Genomic DNA, 12,341 nt, shown 5'->3' on the forward strand with positions numbered 1-12,341 from the left:
ACTCTGCTTTTTAATTGAACGACTGGTTTGTCAGGACAGAAACGCAACATCTGTCTCGGTTCCTGGTCAAAGTTCAGATCAATTTGGCACAAAAACAAAGCTTAAATGTCGTTTTCATGTCAGAAAACTCTACACAGGTAAACCATAAATGTTAGCACCTCTGCTTTTACTTGCTGCTCAAGGGAACTGTTAGTATGAATCATTCATATGGAAATGTGAAAATTTTGGACCTTTTAAAAAGATTCCATAAAAGTATAAATAATTAGATGGATATAAATGTCAAAAATCTCCATTTTTTTTTTTAAGGAACCTCAGTGGCAAGGTACGATTACTGTAAGTATGTTTTTGTTCCTAAGAGTGTACAGAAGGTCTGAATTCAGGAAGTTAGCGCTGGACAAAAATTTAATGAAACAAAACAATCTTTTATTTGTTAACAGGAAGTATACCGCATGAGAAGGAAAGTTAAATTAAATGGTGTCTGTTTTTTGGCAGGTTTTAATCCGTGTACACTCGGCTTGTGCGATACTGATTTTTCCATTTTTAATTATTGATAAATAAATAGTTTATTCACCATTTGAGGTTGGAGTAGGGGACGGTGTACAGTAGTGTAATATTAATATGAAAATCTGTGCAGTCAGGAGCTGCTTGCAGGCAGTGGCAAGTACAAAAACTCAAGTGGATGGCGGAATTAGAAGTAATTCTGCAGGATATAAGAGTACGTTTTTGATATAATCCTTTTACAAATCCTTTTCCACATGCCTGACATCTTCAACATCTCTTCTGGTGTGACGTATTATTTTAGAGTTCAATATTTAATATAATTTGCAGAACAAAATTAAATTAAATTTAGAATCCTCAGCTGGAGTTTTATATTTAAGGCATATTGAAGGATGTAAAACATCCTGAATTGGCCTCATTATTTTTGTTATTTATTTTATATTCATCAAATCAAAACAAAAACAATCTCCACTTAGTGTGACAGAAAGCAAGGGCGAAGTTGAGAGGAAGTGGGCGGAGCTTCCAGGCAGTATCCGTTAATATCGGCGTGTTCAAAACACAGACGTAAATCATTCCAGATTTAAATTATCACTTGGTCCATCTTCATCTGATGTTTTACTGGAGAGAAAACATCTGGTTTTTTTTGAGTGATATTAAATAATTCACAGAGCTTTGATGCAAAAAGCGTAAACATTGTCAGGTCTGGTGATGGAATATTTAAGTTATTCCACGAAATCGAGTCGTACAGCTCATGAGCTGATAGCTGACGAGGCGTGTATCAGCTCATGTACAACTCGATTTTGTGGAATAACTGTTAATTTTTTTCGTGGTGCAGTTTCCATCAAATCCTGCGCTCTGATTGGCTGGCAAGCGGGTCCGTATCCTATGGTACAGACCCCGGTTACGGAGCCCGGTTACGGACCTCTGGCGACTTGCTCATTCACAACAACAATAAACATAGTAGCATTTTTTGTCAACATTTATCTTTTTTTAATAAGATTTATTTATAAGATTATCAAAAATCTTGTAAATTTTTGCCAGCATTTCTCAGGAGAATTGCATTAATTTTACAGCATGGATAGCGATAACGACAGTCTTCACAGCGAAAGCGAGTTTTACTCCCCTGAGGAAGAAGAAATAAAAGAAAACATTTCAGGAGAAAGCTAAAACCTCTAACTATTGCTAACGCCGAGCAAAAACATGGCTGAATCCTGAATGACTTCTATTTGTATAAATAGGGGACTACATAGGCGGCAAAATGTAGTTTTTTTCCTGCCATGTAAGTGCACTTGTATACTGAGGAGGAAGCCATTTGCATTACAGCCGTGAATGAGGATTCAAAATGGCGTCTCGGCTCGGTTTTCCCTTTCGGGCGCTCTCGTTTTCTGTTAGAATTTGGTAAAGAAAAAAATAAATATATTATTTACCAGCTTAAGGTCGGTCCGTATGGTGAAATACCGTGACCTCGGCCTTGAATACTGACCTCGGCCCAGAGGGCCTCGCTCAGTACTTTCAAGACCTCGGTCACGGTATTTCACCATACGGACCTCCCAGCTGGTAAATAACATTTTTTTTTTTTCACGGTGTGGTTTCCATCAAATCCTGCACTCTGATTGGCTGGTGAGCGGGTCCGTATCCTACGGTACGGACCCCAGTTATGGACCTCTGGCGACTCGCTCGTTCACAACAACAACAAACATAGTAGCAATTTTTGTCAACATTTATCTTTTTTATAAGATTTATTTATAAGATTTTTATCAAAAATATTAAGAATAGCATTAATTTTACAGCATGGATAGCGATAACGACAGTGTTCACAGCAAAAGCGAGTTTTACTACCCTGAGGAAGAAGAAATAAAATAAAACATTTCAGGAGAAAGCTAAGAACCTCTAACTTGCTGACGCCGAGCAAAAACATGGCTGAATCCTGAATGACTCAATTTTGTATAAATAGGGGACTACATAGGTGGCAAAATGTAGTTTTTTTTTTCTGCCATGGAAGTGCACTTGTATACCGAGGAGGAAGCCATTTGTCAGCCATGAATGAGGATTCAAAATGGCAGCTCGGTTTTCCCTTTCGGGCGCTCTCGTTTTCTGTTAGAATTTGGTAAAGAAAAAAACAAATATATTATTTACCAGCTTAAGGTCGGTCCGTATGGTGAAATACCGTGACCTCGGCCTTGAATACTGACCTCGGCCCAGAGGGCCTCGCTCAGTACTTTCAAGACCTCGGTCACGGTATTTCACCATACGGACCTCCCAGCTGGTAAATAACATATATATATATATATATATATATTCCATCAACATTCACTGGATTTTGAGAAATGGGGCATTTTTATTGTAATTTTTTGCAAATTCGATAAATAAAAACTTTATCCAAAACGTCCGACAAAATAATTTCCGCTTAGAATGTAAGCAAACCGGCGAAATAACAGCAGCAATTTGTGAAAAATGCAATAATAATAATTGTTGAAAAAAAAAAGAGATACGTTCTTGCCATCAAATACTTTCATTCCTTATTTTGTTGCCTTTTTTGTATTTTTGGGGGTTTTGTTTTTCGAGTAGAGTTTTTATTTCGTCCTCAGTTGCTTCAGCAACACGCGCCGCCATTTTGTTTTTCTCTATTCACGATATATGAGCTGATGTCCTCGTAGTAGAGTGGCCAATCCGAGCGCACGATTGCTCATATCCTGTAAAAGTGGATAGAATATAGTCAGAGTTAGATGTTGCTGGATATCACGGCAGTGTAATACGATTAAACCGTTTTATCACACAAGCCGAGTGGACAGTCACTTTTTTCTGACTCAGTATAATGAAGGAATATCTGTATGGAAAGGTTTACATCACTGTTCTGCTGGATAAAAAGTGATAAAGTTGTACTTTAGTATGAGATCATAGAGCTTTTATGAGCTGTTGCTTGCACATCGTAAAAGACGCACACATGAATATGTATTTGTCATGAAATGGATGATGAAGTCCATTAAATCTGCACATTATAAAGTAAAGTTTGTTTTGGTATTCAGTCTGGACCTAAAACGATTGGCAATAGTGTTCATATCACCAAAAAAAAACCCTCCGTATATCCCGTGTTCCTCTTCTTTTTATTATTATTATTATTATTATTGTCTTTTTTTTTGTTGTTCACGGCTGTGGAAGAGCAGTAATATAAACCAAAGACTGCTTCATCTAGCCACAGTAGTATTAAAGTGGCACTCAGTATTTTTGCTTGTTTTTTGTGTGTATTGTTGTAAATATACAGTTAAAGATCTTCTTCTACTATGCAATACAATGTTTAATTGTTATTACATTGTATTTTTTGATTGTATTGTAAGTTGCGACACTGTAATTTCGCACTTCTGCTATAACTCATTATTTTATAGTTCGTAAATTATATTTAATACAATTTACAGCACAATTTTACCAAACAAGATAAAATAAATGTCGAATACTCAGCTGGAGTTTATTATTTAAGGCAGATTTGATGTAAAGGATCCTGAATTTCCCGTAAGAAAAGTCCTCATTATTTTGTTCGATGTATGATACAGGATTACGCATCTGTCATCGTAATGTTTATTGGTGTGTACTTTATTTACTTCGTGTTCATTAGGGTTCAGTAATTGATGTGAATATCGTTATCTGTACATGACAGAAATTCAGACTGCTTACCTCTTTAATGATGTTTATATAAATATATAAAATTTAGCATCATGTCAGTTTTTTTTTTGTCATTTTCACTGTAAATGTTACATCCATGGGCATTGAAATAAAGTCTTAATTTTAAATACAGTCACCTCATAATATTTTATGTACACACTTTCCAATTTCCTAATTTCTGATTGCACCTAAAAGTGACTTTATACTGTGACTCTAAAGTTAATTATTACTACAGCCCTAAACCGGACTGATCTGAGCAGACAGGACGGATATTATAATTAAAACGAGATAGAACTCGACGCCAACGGCGTTGATGGGGATGCCTCCGCCCGGTCGACTACACGCCTTAAGTTGTGATTTGGGGATGGACATTTGACCTCACAGTAATCTTGACCTGGTGAAATTACTTGTCTCAGCCTTGGAGATATTGTGTTCACAAGGTTTTCGGACAGACACTTGACCTCACAGTGACCTTGACCTTAGACCTTTTGATCTCAAAATCTAATCAGTTTATCTTTGTCCCCAAATGCACAAATGGTGAAAGTTTGATGAAATTCCTTTCATCTGCCTTGGAGATATTGTGTTCACAAGGTTTTCGGACAGACATTTGACCTCACGGTGACCTTAGACCTTTTGATCTCAAAATCTAATCAGTTCATGTTTGTCCCAAAGTGCACAAATGGTGAAAGTTTGGTGAAATTCCTTTCATTAGCCTTTGAGATATTGCGTTCACAAGGTTTCGGGATGGACGCACGGACAGACGGATGGACAACCCGAAAACATAATGCCTCCTGCACCTTACGTTGGTGGAGGCATAATAACCACTCTTTACAATCGTGGTGAGCAGCAAAGCATCTCAAAATCAAACCCTGAAGTGGATGAGCTACAACAGTCCAAGACCACATCAGATTCCACTCCTGTCAGCTCAGAGCAGGAATCTGAGACCACAGTTGGCATGAGCTCACCAGGTGACTTTTTTGTTTTTTGAGATGCTTTTCTGCTTGCCATAGTTGTACAAGTCACTGTAGCCTTCCTGTCGACCAGTCTGTTCTCTTCAGACCTTCCTCATCAACAACTGCTGAATGTGTTTTTGTTTTTCTGAACCGTTCTGTATAAACTCTACAGAGACAGCTCCAGCCCAACAGGGTCGCAGGCAAGCTGGAGCCTATCCCAGCTGACTATGGGTGAGAGAGGCGGGGTACACCCTGGACAAGTCGCCAGGTCATCACAGGGCTGACGCATAGAGACAAACAACCATTCACACTCACATTCACACCTACGGTCAATTTAGAGCCACCAGTTATCCTAACCTGCATGTCTTTGGACTGTGGGGGAAACTGGAGCACCCGGAGGAAACCCACGCGGACATGGGGAGAACATGCAAACTCCGCACAGAAAGGCCCCCATCGGCCACTGGCCTCGAACCCAGAACCTTCTTGCTGTGAGGCGACAGTGATAACCACTACACCACTGTGCCGCCCCATTTGCAGAAATATTTTTGCTAATTTTACCAGATTTTCACAGGGGTGTACAGCATGCCGAGCCCTTTTCAAAGAGAGCAGTCACGGCCTGCTACGACTGTGGCTCAGCCCACTATTCGTCCCTGAAGCCTCGTGCTCGCTGAAAACTTTAATATGAGCCCTGGTTCCAACCACACTTGCATTCAGGGATTTAAAAATTCATAACTCAGCCACTGAAAGTTGTAGCCCCACCAAACTTTACAGGCATCTCCCTCTCCTCGAGACCTTTCGAAACAGCCCAGGCTCGGCCCGTGGCAAATTTCAAATTTCAACCTCTTTCTGGAGCATTTTATTGGTTTGACCTAGATTCTTTGTCTCAGATCACGCTATACAAAGCATCATAAGAACACAGGTAATTCGGTCAGGTCAGCATCATCGCTTACCACAGGAGGTTGGATCCTGAACCATTGGTCTGTTGCTTGAGCGTGGCTATAGCCCATGTAGCTGGCTAGCGGTAAAGTGAACAAACACCCCGTGACCAATGCCAAGTAGTGCACATATATTTCTGACCAATGCGCATGCACTGGTTGCATCAGTCTGGATCCGTCCCTGCTGGAGAGAAGAGTTTTGTGTTAAAATCCCAGAAGATCAGCAGTTTCCAAAAACTCCAACAGACACCAGAGGCACACCATGCTCAAAGTCACTAAGATCACATTTCCCCCCAATTCTGATGTTCGTTCATGCATCAGGAAATGTTTTGAGGAAATGAAAATCTGCTCATGTCATTGTAGAAAGCTTAGAAGCGCCTCAGAAATTGACGGGGAGTGGTTAATAGGATGTGTTTTGTTACCTTTTGTGTACACTCCTAAAGAGTTCTTTACCAGTTTCTTGGAGAATGCTTCTTTGGAAAATAAAGTATTATTAGTTTCCTTACCCTTTGCTTTCTTATTGAGTTACATGTCAATCCTGAGATTGAGATGCTGAACCTCTTCTGCTCCTCGGACCTGCCTGATCCATCCTGGTGCCCTACGTCTGGTTGGAGTCTCATCACATCGCTCCTGTGGAGGACGGCCCCATGTGGACAGTTGAAAGTCACACCTGGAGGACGCTCTGGACTCTTACAGTAATGCTTTTATGGCTGAGGACTACAGTTGACTTGCTAACTTTAGGACTGCAGTTGTCATGAACAGTTTTGCACTCAAGTTTCCATCAATGAAGAGTTTATAACATCAACAAAACAGACTTCATGTTAAAACTGTTAAAAATGTTATAATCACGTTGTCTGTTATCACCCAAATGAGGATGGGTTCCCTTTTGAGTCTGGTTCCTCTCGAGGTTTCTCCTCATGTCGTCTGAGGGAGTTTTTCCTTGCTACCGTTGTCATAGGTTTGATCACTGGGGATAGATTAGGGATAAAATTAGCTCATGTTTAAAGTCATTAAAATTCTGTAAAGCTGCTTTGCGACAATGTCTATTGTTAAAAGTGCTATACAAATAAACTTGACTTGACTTATCAAAACTAGGATTCAAAAGAGTAGAACTGGTTTTGGACTATTGATTATCCAATGAATCTTAAAGAAGCTTTAAGGCACAATTTTTTCTTCATTATGTTCTTTTTAATGCATAGAACCTGTCATTTGGGACTGAGTTATCTTGGTACAAAACTGTTTGAAAAAAAAAAAAGATTCTTCAGGAGTTCTTTGAGGATTTATTGAATAATTAAAGATACTTCAGGTGGAGATATTGTTGCTTTTTAACCAAGCGGTCATGAAGACAATGTGAACGTGATTGCTCAAGTACTTGGTTATGTACTACGTGTGCGACTGGAGGATTCCACCAAAGGGCACACTTGAGAACCCAGTCCGTACAGAACTCCACATACAGTGGTGCTTGAAAATTTGTGAACCCTTTAGAATTTTCTATATTTCTGCATAAATATGACCTAAAACATCATCAGATTTTCACACAAGTCCTAAAAGTCGATAAAGAGAACCCAGTTAAACAAATGAGACAAAAATATTATACATGGTCATTTATTTATTGAGGAGAATGATCCAATATTACATATCTGTGAGTGGCAAAAGTATGTGAACCTCTAGGATTAGCAGTCAATTTGAAGGTGAAATTAGAGTCAGGTGTTTTCAATCGATGGGATGACAATCAGGTGTGAGTGGGCACCCTGTTTTATTTAAAGAACAGGGATCTATCAAAGTCTGATCTTCACAACACATGTTTGTGGAAATGGATCATGGCACGAACAAAGGAGATTTCTGAGGAGCTCAGAAAAAGCGTTGTTGATGCTCATCAGGCTGGAAAAGGTTACAAAACCATCTCTAAAGAGTTTGGACTCCACCAATCCACAGTCAGACAGATTGTGTACAAATGGAGGAAATTCAAGACCATTGTTACCCTCCCCAGGAGTGGTCGACCAACAAAGATCACTCCAAGAGCAAAGCGTGTAATAGTCGGCAAGGTCACAAAGGAACCCAGGGTAACTTCTCAGCAACTGAAGGCCTCTCTCCCATTGGCTAATGTTAATGTTCAGGAGTCCACCATCAGGAGAACACTAAACAACAATGGTGTGCATGGCTGGGTTGCTAGGAGAAAGCCACTGCTCTCCAAAAAGAACATTGCTGCTCGTCTGCAGTTTGCTAAAGATCACGTGGACAAGCCAGAAGGCTATTGGAAAAATGTTTTGTGGACGGATGAGACCAAAATAGAACTTTTTGGTTTAAATGAGAAGCGTTATGTTTGGAGAAAGGAAAACACTGCATTCCAGCATAAGAACCTTATCCCATCTGTGAAACATGGTGGTGGTAGTATCATGGTTTGGGCCTGTTTTGCTGCATCTGGGCCAGGACGGCTTGCCATCATTGATGGAACAATGAATTCTGAATTATACCAGCCAATTCTAAAGGAAAATGTCAGGACATCTGTCCATGAACTGAATCTCAAGAGAAGGTGGGTCATGCAGCAAGACAACGACCCTAAGCACACAAGTCGTTCTACCAAAGAATGGTTAAAGAAGAATAAAATTAATGTTTTGGAATGGCCAAGTCAAAGTCCTGACCTTAATCCAATGGAAATGTTGTGGAAGGACCTGAAGCGAGCAGTTCATGTGAGGAAACCCACCAACATCCCAGAGTTGAAGCTGTTCTGTACGGAGGAACGGGCTAAAATTCCTCCAAGCCGGTGTGCAGGACTGATCAACAGTTACCGCAAACGTTTAGTTGCAGTTATTGCTGCACAAGGGGGTCACACCAGATACTGAAAGCAAAGGTTCACATACTTTTGCCACTCACAGATATGTAATATTGGATCATTTTCCTCAAGAAATAAATGACCAAGTATAATATTTTTGTCTCATTTGTTTAACTGGGTTCTCTTTATCTACTTTTAGGACTTGTGTGAAAATCTGATGATGTTTTAGGTCATATTTATGCAGAAATATAGAAAATTCTAAAGGGTTCACAAACTTTCAAGCACCACTGTAGAACAGATTTGCATGATGTAAACTCATCCTGTCACACTATCTACTCCCATCACTTGTGCGTATTGCATTGTGTGGACACAGGTTACATGAGGCAGCCATTATATGCACAAGAATGTATAGATAAAACCAACTATATCTCTGCCCTTAGCATGCTAAAGGCATTTGATTGGGAAACACTCTGTTATAGGGTTCCCATAGGGGCAACCAAAGAAACCTTAAGGGTTCTAGATGTTCTAATAGTGTATATTTCATTCAGCATGATGCATCAAACCACGCAGATACAAATCAAGAGCTTCAGTTAATGTTCACAATGTTCAAACATCAGAACGGGAAAAACTGTGATCTCACAGTGAAGTGTGACTTTCTTTCTTTCACTGTGGTATGGGTGTTGGTTTGAGCCAGATGAGTATTTTTGGTTTGAGTATTTCGGAAACTGCTGATCTCCTCCTGGGGTTTTCACACACAACAGTCTGTAGAGTTTACACAGAATGGTGCGAAAAACAAAAAACATTGAGTGAGTGAGTGAGTGAAGGACAGTTATGTGGGTGGAAACAAACGCCTTGTGAGGCAAATAGCCAGATTGTTTTGAGCTTTTTTGGCAGGAAGGATATAGTAACTCATATAATCACTCTGTACAACCGTGGTGAGCAGAAAAGCATCTCAGCATGCAACAGCAGAAGAACACATTGGGTTCCAAGTCCAGCTCTGTCTTTGTAAGAAAAGATCATCCAATTAAACCTTAAAGGAACCTTTAAAGAACCCTTTCAGTTTTAAAGCTTCCCTACTGGCTTTTTGATCACCAAACACTTGTTTTCGGGTTCTACTTAGAACACTGAAATATTCCCCGATAAAGATGATGGAAAAAGCTTTCAGGGCTCAAAATTTTCCAACGTTTGTCCCGAATTTATTCCCCTGCGCAGAATCTTTAAAGGTCCGGTCCCACAATACTGATAACTATAACTACAACTATAACGATAACTATAAATAAATCAGTCCTAGTTTATGGAGTTTATGTGGTCTGTGCTCACACCAGACTGATAATGATCCCTATAGCCCAAGCCTGGGTTTATCCGTCTCAGTGAGATTGCTTCTGGAGCCATTTTTCAGGCCTGGACCTGATCCGATAAAACATTTGCCCAATCAGGTCATTGTTTACATGACTTTGTCTGAGCACGTATTGTTTTCGCCGGGCTTCTTTGTACACCCTTGCTGCATCATGAAGTCGTGGAATATGGATTCACGGAAAATAAAAAAATATAATACAAAGCATGGATCTTTTATCTTTTATTCACATATATGTGATTCTCTGTGAAATATCAATAGTAAATTTATAAAGTAAACATATGAATGCATGTAAGATATTTTAATTATGAACTTCAGCAGTCCAAACAGTTAATTGACTTAAATTAAGACTTCTTAATTTTTTATCTGTGACATATCATCCGTATGAAATCGGTAACCTCATCTCATCTCATCTCATTATCTCTAGCCGCTTTATCCTTTACAGGGTCGCAGGCGAGCTGGAGCCTATCCCAGCTGACTACGGGCGAAAGGCGGGGTACACCCTGGACAAGTCGCCAGGTCATCACAGGGCTGACACATAGACACAGACAACCATTCACACTCACATTCACACCTACGCTCAATTTAGAGTCACCAGTTAACCTAACCTGCATGTCTTTGGACTGTGGGGGAAACCGGAGCACCCGGAGGAAACCCACGCGGACACGGGGAGAACATGCAAACTCCGCACAGAAAGGCCCTCGCCGGCCACGGGGATCGAACCCGTACCTTCTTGCTGTGAGGCGACAGCGCTAACCACTACACCACCGTGCCGCCCCGAAATCGGTAACCAATCTGTAATATACTGAAACGTCCATGACCAAGCCATAAATTATTAGCATCCGTGATGCATCCGTATTAAAATCCGTAAACAGTCTGTGTTTTGTATCCTTTTTTATTATATTTCCGTAACCCGTGACTTATCCGCATTATATTCACCCAATCAAGCATCCAGCCAGAGCAGGTCATGATATTTTTTAACCATATTAACATGCCATTGTTGTGTATTATGCCTGATGTCAAGACTCTTGTCTCTGCGAGCCTACCACACAGATTTAATACTTGTGTCATTTTTAGGGCATACCTAACAACCTGTGTTTTCTCCCCCCCCATCTGTCCCTCTGAGTTACATGTCGGTCCTGGGATCGAGATGCTGAACCTCTTCTGCTCCTCGGACCTGCCTGATCCATCCTGGTGCCCTGTGTCTGGTTGGAGTCTCATCACATCGCTCCTGTGGAGGACGGCCCCATGTGGACAGTTAAAAGTCACACCTGGAGGACGCTCTGGACTCTTACAGTAATGCTTTTATGGCTGAGGGCTACAGTTGACTTGCTAACTTTAGGACTGCAGTTGTCATGAACAGTTTTGCACTCAAGTTTCCATCAATGAAGAGTTTATAACATCAACGAAACTGACTTCATGTTAAAACTGTTAATGTTATAGTCATGCTGTCTGTTGTTGCCCAAATGAGGATGGGTTCCCTTTTGAGTCTGGTTCCTCTCGAGGTTTCTTCCTCATGTCGTCTGAGGGAGTTTTTCCTTGCCACCGTTGCCACAGGCGTGCTCATTGGGGATAGATTAGGGACAAAATTAGCTCATGTTTTAAGTCGTTCAAATTCTGTAAAGCTGCTTTGCGACAATATTTATTGTTAAAGGCGCTATACAAATAAACTTGACTTGACTTGAAACTTGATTATATCAACCACTGGAGTGTGTGCATGGGTTGTTTTGAAGTCCAAGCTGTACAGTATGACCTGGAATAATGTGCTACGACTTGGAAAAACTTCCATGACTATTCCTAAGTTGCCTGTGTTTAGTTCCCTGAGTGTCAGAATCAACCGGGATTATTGTGGGGATTATAGTTGTGGTGTTTCTGCTCCAGACTGGAAGTAAATTCAGGCAGAGGGATCGTCAGAGTTGGAGTTAGAGGTATAGTTATAGTCATCGGTGTTGTGGGACTGAACCCTTAAGGATTTCCTCAGAGGGACAAATCAAAAACCTTCAAGGTTCTTTCAGAGCTCGTCTGATAATGAATTTAAGCTTATTTATTTCTGTCCTGAGCCTTTTGAGAGTGAAACACTCTCCAGAGACCCTTCAAGGGTTACGCTGATTAGGCCAACTTTCTCAGAGTGTGTTTAGAGGAAATCTGAGATTGTTCAGGTCACATGACGT

This window comes from Neoarius graeffei, chromosome 19 (assembly GCF_027579695.1).
Source record: "Neoarius graeffei isolate fNeoGra1 chromosome 19, fNeoGra1.pri, whole genome shotgun sequence".
Lineage (NCBI taxonomy): Eukaryota > Metazoa > Chordata > Actinopteri > Siluriformes > Ariidae > Neoarius > Neoarius graeffei.